Source organism: Sciurus carolinensis, chromosome 1 (genome assembly GCF_902686445.1).
Source record: "Sciurus carolinensis chromosome 1, mSciCar1.2, whole genome shotgun sequence".
Classification (NCBI taxonomy): domain Eukaryota; kingdom Metazoa; phylum Chordata; class Mammalia; order Rodentia; family Sciuridae; genus Sciurus; species Sciurus carolinensis.
The window spans coordinates 12,612,786-12,629,281 of NC_062213.1; positions in this window are offsets into that span (position 1 = coordinate 12,612,786).

Here is a 16,496-nt window from a genome sequence, read left to right on the forward strand (position 1 = left end):
GTAGTTTCGGGGTGGGTGTCCCTGGGCTAATCTCATTGTCTCTCTGGAGGTGATTTCAGGAAGAGAGATTAAAGTACCTGACTCCAGAGGCCTTATTCAGTGTAAGGTAGCTTCAACTCCAACACTTCCTATCTATCTGGATGAACAATAAGTGAAGCACAGATTCCTGATAGCACCACCTTGGTGTGCATCGTGTCCGTGAATGCATGAAGGTGTGTGTGTGCTCATGCGTCTGTTTTACTAGCTTTATGGGGCTATAATTTCTATATCATAAAATTCACCCAGTGTAAATATTCATTTAATTATTTTAGTAAATTTGTGTAGTTGGTAAATCATCATCACTATCCATTTTTCCTTACTCCATCAAATTCCCTTGTACCTAATTGCAGTTAACCTTTTTTTTTGAGGGACTGGAGATCCAACCCAGGGACTTATACATGCAGACAAGTACTCTACCACTGAGCTACACTGACAGCCCTTTTTATCATTTCAAAAAAATTCATTTTGAGCTGATCTTGCTAAGTTGCCCCCAGGCTGTCCCTGAATTTGCCATCCTCCTGCCTCAGCCTCCAGAGGCGCTAGGATTACAGGTAGGCACCACCACGCCCAGAGAGCAGTTAATTCTTACTCTTTCTCCCAAAGATAAGCAACAATGATTTTTCTTCTGTCTCTATGAATTTAGCTTTCATAGCAGTCTCTTGTAAATGAAATACATAGTCATTCTAGACATTTCATGTAAATGATATATACAGTGTTTTGCATTTGGATTCTTAAACTCAGTTTACTTTTCTTGAGGTGCATCTATGCTGTGATATATTTGGGTAGTTTGTTGCTTTTAATTGCTGAGTAGCATTCCATTACGTGCAGATGCCACACTTTATAAATATATTCCTTAGTTGATGCACATTTGTACGGCATGTTTTGTACAACATTGTTGTATGCCATTATAGAATTCACCCAATTTTTTGATTAAATATCCTAAAGAAAGCAAACAACCATGCAGCAATGACCATACAAGAGAAATAGAAGGGGAGTTTGATGGGTATTGTATCTAGCAACCCATCTATGTATCTTTGAGTACCTATGTATGTCTTTATTTTGACATCGAAGAGCAAAGCAGTGAATAGGCTATTCTATTCCACAAATTATGGAAACAAAATTCTTTTAGTCATATGACAACCATCACAGAAAATTCAATGTACTCGTTTTGCTAGAACTGTTGATTAGAATAGTGATCTTGTTCACCCTTAGAAATATTTTTAACAATGGATTTGGAACCAATGACATGGTTGATGTTGAGGAAAGATGGAAATGAAATACAACAGAAGTGTTACATTTTTCAAACTCAAACTAGCAACATTTTGACTGTAAAAAGAAGCATATTCTGATGAGATTACCTTCAGGTGTGGCTTCCCAGGGTCGCTGAAGTCAGTAGCCTTCACTTACATCAGACAAAGATCTCTCTCCTGTGTTCGCCTCCATCAGAGCATCCATCACTCTGTCCTAATCGCCTGCTTGCTTATCTGTCTCATTTATCAGGTCGTTACTTCCCAGAGGACTAATTTTTAAGTTTTTTAAACCTAAAGTAGAGTTCAGTTCCTGACAGAATACATGATTAATAAAGTTTGCCAAATGAATAGACATGCATTAAGTAGACTGCTAGAATTTGGAGATTTGCTTTAGGAAGTGATAGCTGTTTCAAATGTATTGCAGGTGAATTGAAGGGAAATGACCACTTCCTGGCCCCATTTATAATTTCCACTACTGGTCAGTTGTTGGGAAGAAACACCTTGTGGTCCCTTCATTTACCTAGGGGAGTTCATGGGAACCTGCTACTTCCCACCTCTAGCTTTCTGTGGTTGGAGAACCTAGATCTTGTATAGCTTACTTTTATGCACAGGGTTTTAAAGATGGTGTCTGTTTCCTCCATCAGACCTAAAATTTTCACATCCAATTCATGTAATGCTTGACCTCTCAAGGAGGACTCAGAAAAGAAGCAGATTTAAACACTGTGATGGCAACCACCTACTTACTCATTTGTATTCTTACACCCACCCAAATCCCCACAGCTACCAGGACATTCTTTTTTTTTTTTTTTTTTTTTTTTTTTCAGTGCTGGGGATTGAACCCAGGGCCTTGTGCTTGTAAGGCAAGCACTCTACCAACTGAGCTATATCCCCAGCCCTACCAGGACATCCTTAACAATGAAGCCAGAGAAGTCTTGACTGTCTCCCTCCCTTCCTTCTTTCCTTCCTTCCTTTTTCATTAGTTCAATTTAGTTATACCTAATATTAGTGTTCATGTTGACATAAATCTACAAGATGAATATAATTTTCTCAATTCAGTCCCCAATATTTCCTCTTTCCCTCTTTTCCTCCCTCCCCATTTTCCCTTACCCTCTATTCTGCTGATCTTTCTTTTATTTACTTATAGTTTTAAAAAATTAGTACCTTGTATATATACAGGAAGGTGAGATTCACTGTGGTATATTCATATGAGCAAGAAGATTGATGGTGTAGGTATCACAATACCAGACCTCAAATTATACCACAGAGCTATAGTAACAAAAACAGCATGGTATTGGCACTAAGACATGAAGACGAGTGGAATAGAATAGAAGACATAGAGATCAGCCCACAAAACCACATAGCTATAGCCATCTGATACTTGATAGGGGTACCAAACACATGCATTAGTGACAAGAGCCTTTTTAGCAAATGGTGCTAGGATAATTGAATATTCACATATAGAAGAATGAAACTTGATCCCTATCTCTGAACTCTGCACAAAAGTCAACTCAAAGTGAATCAAAGACCTAGGAATTAGACCAGAAACTCTTATCAGTACTAGAAAAAACACAAGGTCAATTTTCCAACATATGGGTGCAGGCATTGAATTTCTTAATAAGACTCCTTAAAGAATCATTAAGTGGGATAGTTTCAACTTAAAAGTTTCTGTACAACCAATGAAACAACAACATGAAGAAAGAACTTACAGAATGGAAGAACTTCTGACAGAGAATTAATAGCCAAAGATATATAAACAACTCAGAAATCTTAACACAAAAAAAGAAAAAAAAACCTAATCAATAAATGGGCAAAAGAACTAATAAGACTTCTTTTTAAAATTTTATTTTTATTTTATTTGTTCTTTTTGGTTATACATAACATAGTATACATACATAGAGTACAACTTCCCATTCTTCTGGTTGTACATGACATGGAATTACATTGGTTTTGTATTCATGTATGAATATAGGAGAGAAATATCTGATTCATTCTACCATCTTTGCTATTCCCAGTTCCCATCCCTTCCCTTCAGTCCCTTTTGTCTAATCCAAAGAACTTCTATTCTACCTTCTCACCATACCCTTTTGTGAGTTAGCATCCACATATCAGAGAGAACATTCAGCCTTTTGTTTTTGGGGATTGGCTTATTTCACTTAGCATGATAGTTTCCAGTTCCATCCATTTACTGGCGAGTGCCATAATTTCATTTCTCTTTATTGCCGAGTAATATTCCACTGTTTATATTTTCTTTATCCATTCATCTATTGAAGGGCACATAGGCTACTTCCATAGTTTTGCTATTGTGAATGGAGTTGCTATAAACATTGATGTGGTAGTGTCACTATAGTATGCTGATTTTAAGTCTGTATATAAACCAAGGAGTGGGATAACTGGGTCAAATGGTGGTTCCATTCCAAGTTTTCTGAGGAATCTCCATGCTTTCTAGGTAGTTGCACCAATTTGCAATCCCATCAACAATGTATGAGTGTACCTTTTCCCCCACATCCTCACCAACATTTATTGTTACTTGTATTCTTAATCATTGCCATTCTGACTGGAGTGAGATGAAATCTCAGTGTAGGTTTTAAAAACATTTTTACAGACTGCGATATGATTCATTGTACACAAATGGGGTACAACTTTTTGTTTCTATGGTTGTACATGATGTAGATTCATACCATTCGTGTAATCACACATGTACATAGGGTAATGATGTCTGATCTCATTCCAATCTTTAATACCCCTGCCCCCTCCTCCCTCTCATTTCCCTCTATGTAATCATTCTCTAATTGCTAGTGATGTTGAACATTTTTTCATATATTTGTTTTTGTATATATTCTTTGTATACTGATTTGTATATCTTTGTATATTGATTGTACATTTTCTTCTGTGAAGTGTCTGTTCCATTCTTTTGCCTGTTTATTGGTTGGGTTTCTTTTTTTTTTTTTTTGGTGTCTTTTTGGATTTCTTTATATCCTGGAGATTAATGCTCTGAGGTGCAGGCGGCAAAGAATTTTCTCCCATTCTGTAGGCTCTCTCTTCGTGTTCTTGATTGTTTCCTTTGCTGTGAAGAAGCTTTTTAGTTTGATACCATCCTATTTCTTGATTCTTGATTTTACTTCTTGTGCTTTAGGAGTGTTGTTGAAGAATTCAGTTCCTAAGCCAACATGATGGAGAGTTGGGTCTACTTTTTCTTCTGGTAGGAACAGGGTCTCTGGTCTAATGCTTAGAACCTTGATTCATTTTAAGTTGAGTTTTGTGCAGAGTGGGAGATAGGGGTCTAATTTCATTTTGTTGTTGTACATATGGATTTCTGTTTTTCCCAGCACCATTTGTTGAATAGGCTATCTTTTCTCCAGTGTAGGTTTTTGGCACTTTGGTCTAATATGAAATAATTGTATTTATGTGTGTCTCTATGTCTTCTAATCTGTGCCATTGGTCTACATGTCTGTGGGTGTCCATACCATGCTGTTTTTGTTACTAAAGCTCTGTAGTATACTTCAAGGTCTGGTAATGTGTTGCCTCCTGCTTCACTCTTCTTACTAAGGATTGCTTTGGGTATTCTGGGTCTGTTATTTTTCCAAATGAATTTCATGACTGCTTTTTCTTTTTCTATGAAGAAAGTCATTGGAATTTTAATAGGAATTGCATTAAATCTGTATAGCACATTTGGTAGCATGACCATCTTGACAATATTAATTCTGCTTATCCAGGAGTATGGGAGGTCTTTCTCTCTTCTATGGTCTTCTTCAGTTTCTTTCTTTAGAGCTCTGTGGTTTTCGTTGTAGAGTCTTTCCCCTCTTTTGTTAGATTGATTCCCAAATATTTTATTTTTTTTTGAGCCTATTGTGAATGAGCTAGTTTTCCTAATTTCTCTTTCAGTTGATTCATCACTGATGTATAGGAATGCAATTGATTCATTTGTGTTAATTTTATATTCTGCTATTTTGCTAAATTCATTTATGAGCTCTAGAAGTTTTTGGTTAGTTTTTTGGGTCTTCTAAACAGAATCACATTGTCAGCAAAAGGGATAGTTTGAGTTCTTCTTTTCCTCTTCATATCCTTTTAATTTCTTTCTTCTGTCTAATTGCTCAGACTTGAGTTTCAAGGATGATGCTGAATAGAAGCCGTGAGAGAGCTCATCCTTGTTTTGTTAACAGACACTTCTTGAAAGAAAGAAACACAAATGGCCAATAAACATATAAAAAATGTTTAACACCTCTAGAAATCAGGGAAATGCAAATCAAAATTACACTAAGATTTCATCTCATTCCAGTCAGAATAGCAATTATCAAGAATACAAGTAACAATAAATGTTGGGAAGGGTGTGGGAAAAATGTACACTCAAACATTATTGGTGGGACTGCACATTAGTAAAACCACTCTGGAAAGCAGTATGGACATTCCTCAGAAAACTAGGAATGGAACCACTATATGACCCCGCCATCCTACTCCTTTAGAAGATCTAAAATCAGCATACTATATTGATACAGCCACATCAATATTTTCAACAGCACAATTCTCGGTAGCCAAGCTATGCAGCCAACCTAGAAGCCCTTCAACAGATGAATGGAAAGAAAACGGGGCATATATACACAATGGAGTATTATCCTGCCATAAAGAAGAATGAAATTACTGCATTTGCAGGAAAATGAATGAACTGGAGAGGGTTATACTAAGTGAAGTAAACCAGACCCAGAAAGTGAAAGGTTGAATGTTTTCTCTGATATGCAGAAGCTAGAGCAAAATAAGGGGTAAGGGGATTCCATGCAAATAGAAGAGAGATCAATGAGAAGAGGAAAGGGATTGAGGGGCAGGGGGAGGGTTGGGCAAAGACAGAATGGTGGAATAAATCTGATCTAACTTGCCTATGTACATATGTGAATATACACAGAGTAACCTTTTCAAAGCACAGGTCTTACCATGCCATGCCCTTTTGGAAATGCTTTCCAGTGTCTTCCTTCCATTCCAAAGTCAAAATTGCTTAGTCTAGCAAAACAGCTCCTTCTCAAGGTGAGCCCTGTCCACTTCTCTGGTTTCTCACAAGGCCTCCCACTCCATTCCCAAGTACATTTGCATCACATATACTCTGCAACAGATAGGTTGACTACATGGATCTTTTCAAGAAAACTGAGAAGGGATGGGAATAAAGAGGAAGACAGCATTAAGCGGTCTTGGGGAGCTCATCTGCAGAAGGTGCCACACAGCCCCTTGGAGCCAAAGATGGAAGGCAGGACTTTGTTTTCCCCTCATTTGGCTCCAGTCTCCACTTACCCCTCAGAGTGGCAGCATCTCAGAGCATGCTGCCTTGTACAACATCGCCTCCAATGTCTCACTGTTCCAAAGTCCATGGGGAAGCACACGGGCTTACTGAGAGACTGGGTATTGGGTCATAGCAAAGCTCCTTCCAATGAGATTTTCTAAGGGTACTTTTGACTTTGGACTATTTCAGTTCTTGTACTGACTCTGGATCTAAGTAGATAATGATCCTCTCCAATACAATTTAGGTGCAATGGCCAAGCTTTCCCAGAATTCCTTGCACATCCTCCAGTGGATGAGTCCTTCTGCATTCTTGCTTTGCTGACTCTGTTTACCCTTCCACCTTAGCACCCATTGCCCCATTGCCTCTCCTTGAAAGCTTTCTCTGATCCCATTCAGGCTGCACTTGATTATTTACTCTGAAGGTCTAACAGAGGGTTCTATGCCTGAAACAAGAATTTCATAAGAATTTCATGTAATTAGTGGTTAATTACAAATTAACCACTTTGTAATTTGAACACTTGCATTTATTGTGTGACATTCTTCCATAAAATGATCTTTCCATCATAAATATATCTGTTTGCCTTGAAGAAGAGTTTTTATTGAAAAGGGAGGAAAAATACCTCATTACTTCTCTTTAATTACCAGTTTGCAAAGGAAGAAATTGTATTAATAATCACTTCAAATGGTAAAAGTGCATTTTTGTTTCTGCTCTTCTCAGCTTTGAATGTCACTGTGGACACGGCTCAGCACAGACAGCACATTTTAATCCACATAGTAACTGTGCTTTTAGTGTGCTCCACTAGTCACAATTTTGGGCAGCACTGTCTTTCTGGACAGTTATTCTGTCCTTTTGACATACCTAATTGCTGTCTGAAAGCTTCCGTGCATGCCAACACATGCTAGGCTCACATTTACCTTCCTTGATCCCATCTCCAAAGCAGCCAGTTCTACAAGAAGTCTCAATTTGGGAGAAAATCTGAGTGTGGGCAGTAAGTACTGCTGTGGAGGTGACATTGCTACTAGGTTATTTCAGGGGAATAAGAAAATATAAGGCCAATAAAACCATGCATTCATTGAACTATTATCACATCAATGGCAACATTGGTTTTATACTTAAAATTTGATTTAATGATTGAGTGTCCTATTCTCTTAGGTCATTAATATAATTCCTCCTTGCTTTATTGTTCATATCAATAAAACAGTTTCAAAATAACAATATGAATGTTAGGTTTACTGTAGGTTTCTGTGTAGTGCCTTTGGTCCAGGGAGCACATCCCACTAAAGAAGTACAAAGTACTATGTTATAAAAAATTTTTATTGATGCATTGTAATTGTACATAATAGTGGGATTTGCTGTCACACATTCCCACATGCATAGGGTATAAGAGCACTGTTGCCTTCCCTCCCCACCTCTCCCCAGAGGACTTCGTTCTAAAGCTTCCTGGGGGAAAATAACTCTTGGTCTGTGTGGCTATGTCTCTAAGTTAATATGTGGTTAGGCTTACTTGTCCTCATTTATTTTCAATTTTAGGAATGTTTTTAAAACTTAGCTTTACTTTTACCAGGTGATGAACTTACATTACTCAGAGCACACCTTGGCCCAGAGAGGTCTACACAAGGACATTCTTTTTTCTTTTTTTTTGCGGTACTGGGGATCAAACCCAGGGCCTCGTGCTTACAAGGAAAGCATTCTACCGACTGAGCTATCTCCCCAGCCCTACACAAGGACATTCTGCTACCATCTCTTTCCCCTCTACACATTCCCAGAGCATTCCTATGAGGTAACCACTCTGATCAGTTTCTTGTTTACAGTTCCTGTGTTCTTATTTTTGCAAATATGGGAAATATATATTCTATTTTATTCCCTTCCACAAAATGTGCCGTGTTACAGCTGTTCTACGTGGCCTGTTTTCCCTCAGAGGCAGCCCTGGTGAGCTGTCCACATCTGCCAGAGCCGCTGTCCTTGTCCTCCATGGTTCTGCCGCAGTCCGTTCCTGGACAGGCCACAGCTTAGCCGTCCCTGGTGCTGGTCACTTTGGTTGTTCCTGGTGTTTTGATTTACAACCATCTCGCACATCTGCTATCTTGCACTTTTGTGGATGTTTCAGTAGGATAGATTTCTATAAGTAGAATGAATGGGTCCAAGGGTGAGTGAGCGGTAACTCTGCCAAAACTCCCAGGGATTTTATCGCTACACGATATCAGCCACCTTTGTCATTCATGACAAAGTGAACGAGTAAGTGAATTTAGTTTAAAAAGATATTTTGAAAAAAGGATACAGCATAGCAGATATATAAGATGAGCAAATCTGGCAATCTAATGTACGATATAGGATAACAGTGAATAAATGGTACTGAATTAGGGATTTTTGTTAAATAAATAGATTTTAGCTGTTCTTGTCAAAAAAGGAAGCATATTAGATGATGGATATGCTAATTTACTTCACTATCGTTTTACCATCTATAGGTATCACATGTTGTAAACCTATCACATAACGTCATGTTGTAAACCTCAAACATACACAAGATTTATTGAAAAAGAAAGCAGGCATTTCAATATTTGTAATACCTGGTTGTTGTTAGAAATTTAGTCTAGCACTGTTCCTTTTCTAAGAAATAAAATAAAACCAAAAATAACTCTGTCATACCAAAATACCTCACACTCTTATGCAACTGTTGAGTTATGTAAACATGACACTCATTAATGGCAATCATATCCCAGGGTTGCGCGAGGTTGGGGGTACAGGTGAGCTTGCCTCATGGAGCTGAGAGGCTGAGAAAGGGATCAGACACCCAACGACCCAGTGATAGCTTAATTCTAGCTGTGGTGCGGTGCCTGGCCCTGGGCTGGTTCAGTCTGAGTCCGGCACTTTACTGTCTGCATGACCTCATCCAGACAAGTAGAACTCTCTGGATACTGTGGCTGATATCGTGTAGAGATAAATCCACCGAGCAGGAGACAGGTCCTTGCCTGGGGTGGGCAAGGCTGTCCTATGGGATGTCTGTGCTGGGACTGGAGAGGTGAGTGACAGTTAGTGAGAGAAGTGGTGGGGGTGCAGGGAGGGGGCAGGAGACCCTTGGAAAGAGGAAAGCAAGTTTACAGATCTCCAAGTCAGGAAAGAGGTGGTTGCACGGAAGGAAAACGTCAGTGTCACGGGAATGCGGAGGACCAGGGAGCTGCCTGTGTTGCTGCTGAAGACCAGGCAGGTGGGCCAGTTCTCTACCCAGCTCCAGAGAGACGCTGCGCTTTTGGTGACCACTTTGCCCACGGTGTCTAGAGCACAGCTGGCTACACAGCTGGAGAGCAGCAGGGCATTGGTGAGCTCACGTGGGAAGGTCATTTGAGCAGCAGCCCCTGGCTTACAATTGGGACGCCTCATGTCTTCAGTGGGCTCATTGGGGGCACTGCTGTCCAAGTGTCCTGCTCTAAAACTACCATTCCAAGCCAACATAGAAACAAACGTGCATCCGGGAGATCTTGCACACACACTGTTGGAGTGCCGAACATACAGGTCATGGAGACACTGTCCTACAAATCTCCGCCAGCGCCTCCCGTGTCTCAGGAAAGGAACCAAAACCAAGAAACAAAAACCACTTGGTTAAGGTGTGACGGTCTAATCATGACCTCTGGAGGATTATTTCTCCTGGGAGATTTGTCCTTTGCTGACTTACTATAAACGCCATCACTTTTACCACCAGAAAGACAAGTGACATTTCCTGAGTGCTTCCCAAATAGATGCCTGCATCAACACTAAACGTTTCATGTGGGCTGTCATTTAATATTCACAATCATTGTGGAAGGTAGGGAGCAGTATTACTGTCATACAAAGATAATAGAAGATGGTTTCAGAAAGGTTAAATAATACCCAGCACAGCCCTTTCCTAACAATAGCTTATTTAGCACTTAAAGATCAGTGAGGAGCCATCACCATCCCTGGTCCACCCACGAGGTGGATGCTAAGAGGCAGGGCTGGCTCTGGACCTAGACCACTGTGATGGGGATTCTTCATAGCAGGAGTGCCACAGCTGCAGTGAGCTGAGGGGAGACCACGCTCACCCTGGTTCTGGTGTGTGAGCCCCTGGGCTCTGGCCACCTCCCTCCTCTGAGCTGGCTCCTTGCTTAGGGCCTCCAGAGCTCCCCACCAGTTGGCTGCTTCTGAGGATCATGGGATTGAAGGGAAAGTCTGCAGTGCTGGCCCCAGGCTGGTTCAGCCTGAGTCTGGCCCCTTACTGTCTGCATGCCTCATCCAGACACGTAGAACTCTCTGGATGCTGCTTGCTTGTTTCTTCTGGCACTGCAGAGGGGACTTCCACATTGCATGAATTAGCCACTCACAACTACTCTCTGCTCTCTCTGCAATCTCACTTACTTTTCATGCTATTTATGAAATAGGTCCTATGACGGTATCTACAGATGAGACCACCAACCAGGGAGAAATGTAAGAAACTTGCCCCAGCTATGTCCTACTTGGTATAGGAACCAGAATTTGAGCCCAGGCAGACCTACCTCCTACCTGCCCCACGGAAACCAGACAACTCCAGGTTTGAATCCAAGCTTTGCCACATAACTGACCTGTGTGAGGATAAGCAAGTCACCTCTCTGGGCTCCAGTCTGCAGCTCTGTAAAATGGCAGGAGTGATACGGTCGCTGGGAGGAGGCAGAGAGAGAGTCTCTGTAAATGCTGCACTTGGAACCTGGAGCACAGACGCTGATGAAGGATGTTAGTTCCTTCCAGTTGGGATCTTGGTGAGATAGCTCCCTAAAGGCTGCAGGATGAGAACTGCTTACCTCAGTCCACCAAATGAGACTTCAAGGGATTAAGCCGGGCAGCTTTAATTGATCATCTTGTCATTTCCACAACTGGGTGCAGAGTAGCTGCACTATATCGTAGGCTAATTACATTCGTCATTCCCTGGGACCCGATGAATACCTTGTTGTATCTTTCCTATTAAAATGGGGTTCATCTCATTAAAACCACAGAGTTCTACAAACAGCCTGTGGTGTTTTAATTCTGCCAGACTGTATTTAATCAGAACAATGGCCTGTGTGCCTACTGAGTGTGTTTGTTTTGGATCAGATTCTCCACTTAATGTGCCATTGGATTACGCCATTGACAGAAACTGATGAGAGACTAGTCAGGGAGAGTAGGGCTGTTTCTGGAGCTGAGTGGTTACTGTTTCCATGGCTAGTTATTTGGGGGTGCTTGCTTGCTATTTAAATAGAGCCTTACTGGGTAGCGTATGAAAGTCCTCTTTTCCCAGTGATTTGCCCCTGAGTGAATCTGTTCACTTATCTGACATCGGTTTACTGGGAATTCCCTATAGACAGACACCATCTGAGCCACTGGATGGGACAGGGATATTGCTTCAGAGCTGGTTCCTGATGTCCTGGGGAAAAGATCTCAGGCTGCAGGTCATGGGTAATGCAATGAGTCACAGAGTTACCACAAACATGAAACTAAACATTTTAATGACTTTTGGCCCAATGGAAAGGGTCCTACGAGGTGTCAACCTGACCCCGATTGATATTCCCACTCTCCCATATTTTAGCTCTGTGTTCTTGGGCAAGTTACAACTTCACTTAACTTCAGATACCTCAACAGTAAGCTTGGGATGATAATGCCTACTTCATAATGTTGATGAAAAGGTTCAAGGAGATAAAGTAGGCCAAATGTAAATGTTGAAATTTATATATTTAAGCTGGGTGTGGTGGTTCATGCTTGTAGTCCTAGCTACTCAGGAGGCTGAGGTGGGAGGATCCCTTGAGCCATGAGTTCAAGACCAGCCTGGGCAACACATTGAGATCCCATGTCAGAAAAAAAAAAATGTACATATTTACTTCTATTAGTATTGGTATTAACTAGATGATGCTGGGTAAGCTATTTAATCTTGTGATGTTGCAATTTTCTTATCAGAGGGACATCATTCTTTCCTAGTAGGCATCAGGTACTTTACATCTATTTCCCCCTTTAATCTTAGTAGCAGCTTCTATGATGTGGGAGTTAACATTCTCATTGTATTTTTAGGATCATGTGAATAGCCCTTCCTCCTCTTTCCTGTGAGTTCCTCTCAGAACAAGGACTCTCTTGTTAAAGGTGTATGTAATCCCCCTGGTCTAAAACACATAACAATTTTCCATAAATATTTATACAATGAATATGCTGAGAGGTTTGAGGAAGATAGACCATATGTTTAACTCTTGCCAAGTACTAAGCACTATCCTATGGCACAGTCATTATCTAATTCACTTCTTGTACAACACCGATCATATGAAATAAAATTAAGGTATATGCCTATTTTTCAAAGGGAGAAACTGAGACGCAGGGAAGCTAATATGGCACTGTTAGTGGCAGAGCCAGGGTTTGAACCCTGAGAGATGGCTCTGGAGAGGGATTGCTTCCAGTCACTGTAGAGTACTCCATGCTATGGATGGGAATGGAGTTTAGAAGGTTCTTTGCATTGGTCTAGGGCTGCAGATAAAGAACGTATCCTCCTGATCTTTAGCAAAGGCATAGCAAGTATTATGATCTTCCCTTGACAGTTGTGGAAACCTATATTCAAAGTTAACTGACGAGTCCAAAGTGATATACATCTTTGCAATTTTCATTTTGGCAAATTATAACATTTAATATATGATTTGGCATCTTGTGTTTTTACTTAACTTTAGTCGTGATAATTTTGCCATGTCATTAACTAATTGTAAAGAAAATGTGATGTGAATAAGCTGTATGATGTATTTAATGGACACACCTTAATGTGAAAGCACTTCCCTGTTGTTGAGCTTCTGGGTCCTCGTCTGCTTGGGAAGATCTTGCCTTTGCTCTCGTTAACATCCTTTTGCATAGACCTGGGTCTGGATCTGCACTGGTGACTGCTTCCCCGGGACAGACCGACACTCAGAAGTGGGTGACTGGTCCCAGATCGAGCGCTCTTCCCTGACTGTTGCTCAACAGTTCTCCGAGACAGGTAACCACTTAATCAATGTTTGCTGAATGTTGAACGAAGGAGAATGGCGACTATCTTAGCAGTGTAAGAAAGCCTTTGCCTACCATTTTCTCTGATCAAGAAAACAGAACCACTGCAAGGTTTATAGGGAAATGAGTTCAGTATGGGAATTAGGGTTGGAGAGAGGGTGGAAGAGTAGGGAGTGGAAGCTGCAGCCGGGATACTGGAAAAACCGTCACGAGCAGCTCCAGTCCTAGGCACAGGCTCTGGTGAAATAGGTGGAACTTGTGGAGATGTCCCAAAGTGGTCACAGCAGGTCCCCTTGATCACCAGTTGGGAACTCCTAGAGAGTTCTAACATGCTACGCTCTCTGGCTAGGAGAATTTTTGGCTTCTGCTTCCGTCATGCTTTTAAATCTCCTTTGAGTTCTTCTCATTGAGAAACTGTGACTGGACCCTACAGGGAGGGAACTGTTCGCCCTGCAGTGCCAGCTTTAGGAGGGGAGGTCGCAGAGCTGAGCCCATCGCTGGCAGCCCGGCCCGTTCCTTTAGCTCCCAATAGATCTCGATGGAACCTGTTATGACTCTTTGCAATTGGGAAGGGAAGGCGTGTTTGTCTTATTTTAATTCTCATGTTTTGATTGTGTGACTTTCTTTTTCATTCATGTTCTTATTGGTCACCTACCCATTTGACAAATTTCCCCCAGCACTTAGTCTGAATCATAGTTTGGGCTTTGGGCCCTCGGTGAATAAGGCGGGCAGTCTCTGCTTTCCTGAAGCTTCTGTTCCAGGGCAGAGAGGTTCGGAACAGGAACGAGTAAAGAAGCAAGGTTCTCTCAGAAAGAAAGAAATGGTAAGTCAAGTACTGTGGGTGATTCTGAATGGGCAGGAGAGATCGCTGGACATCCTTCCATGCATCTGGAGCCTCTGGAGGAATTTGACATTAGGAGGTGTGGGTCTTTGTTTATCTTTAACTAGCTCATTTTATCACTCAGTGAAATAGCATTTAATTTATAGAAAAATAGTCATATAATTAATTCATGTCCTTAGAAATGTCTGGTGAAATATAGTTATCACCCAAAGATAGTGAGCATTTTTGTCCTTTTGGCTAAAATTTGTTAATTCATTCCTACATTTCTTATCTGAATATCTGGGTGTGGCTGGTTGTAACCTCTCCTTGGTTACCTCATTGAATTATAGAAAATATTTCATGTATGTTCGCATTGTATAAGAATCCTATCTTCTTTTAAAATGTACCCTTTAAGAGTACATTGGAAACAATGAACAAAACAATTTCAGATTGTAATAAATACCTTGCAGAAGTCAGGGACTGCGGGAGGGTGCTAATTTGGATGGGGTATTGGAAGGCTTTACCAAGGTGGCATTTGAATTGAGACTTGAGTGGATAAAGGAAATGCCCACATGCAGAGGAGGGTTTTATGCAGGGGGACAGCTCAAAGGCTGTGAGATGGCAAATGGCTGTGTGTCAAGAAACCAGTTGCAGTGAGTAAGGAGGAGAATGACCAGAGACATGACCAAAAGGACACCGGGACCAGATTATATAGGGCCATTTAGGCTGTGGTGAGGAACTAGAATTCTGCTCTATACACTGTGAAACTCTATTGTAGTTCTCTGTGGTGAAGTGTCATGATCTGATGTATTTGAGAATGGATTTGTATATAGTTTTCAATGAGTGTTCTTTTCTCATTTTCTCCTCAAATTACCATTATTAAGCCTGACATTTTAATTAGCTTCTCATGTTTCATTAGGAGTAAAATTATAATTTTATTTTGATTAATAATTATAAACAAATATAATCAGGAAAGTAACATAATAATTGAAGAAACACTTGAAAAATAAAAAAAGTGCATCAAAAGAAAAGTCTTAAAAAGTGTTAAGCTTTCAGAAACGTGGAACTTAGCTTATGGATCACTGTTTTTAGTTTCGGGAGCATCTCAGGGTCTTGGCACTTCTTGCAGATGAGATAACTCAGATGATGTCTTCTAAGATGACCAGTCCACTAACATTTAGTGATCCAGTCTTCCTGTGACATCTGCTCACACAGCCACAGCAGATGGTATGTACCACCTCCCAGCAACTGTGCCAGAGGCACCTGAGGCTGTTGCGCCAAAGCCAGTCCCTTTCAGGTCTCACATCTGCTCTTCCTTCCTCTGAGAGGCACCCTCTGGGAAGGCTCTTCCGGCCTGGCAGTCCCGGGGGTAGGTGGTGAACCTCTTTCCCCACCTCCCAAGAGGAACACACCTGGGAAGAAATGAACCAGTGGAAAAAAGGCTTATATGAAGAAAGCAAGGGGAAATTCAGTGGAGGTGTCCAGAGGCCTATGTGATAGATGTGCAGGAAATGGGCTTTTATGTTCTAGACTTGCTATGAAGTCAAGGTCAGTTCTTTATTCAAGGACTGCTATTCCAGTCAACGGAGTTCAGTGCCTATCATATTGGAACAGATTTTGAGACATAAGGTCAGGGAAAGGTCTACCTCTTGTTGGGACACTAATTTCATCTTATAATAAGTAAGAACAACCAATGACAAAGGGATAGAGACTCTCAGTGGGACCTCTGGGGTCCAGACTTCTACATTAGAAATGCTGCATTATAGACCATGTCCAGTTTCCTTGGACTTGAGTCTTTCAGGCAAGAGATGGCATCTCTCTGGATAATCTTCCCTTGTCTGTAAAGGATGTCATGAAAAGGGAAGACATTAGCATCAGGAAACTGCAAATGACTGGCCCTGTTAGTTAGACCTAGGCCATGATTATGAAGAGCTGGGACTCAGCAATTTTAAAAAAAGGGTCAAGAACCTGGGGAATGAAGTTGGGCAGACCCAAGAGGTCAAATCTTAGCTTTTTTTAGTAGTTATAGTACCCTGAGCACCAATTAATTAACTTCTCTGAACCTTGATTTACTCATTTGTAAAATGGGGATACTCGTAGTGGGTGTCTGTCTCATAGAGTTCCTACAAGGTTAAGCAGAGAAAGTGTATTC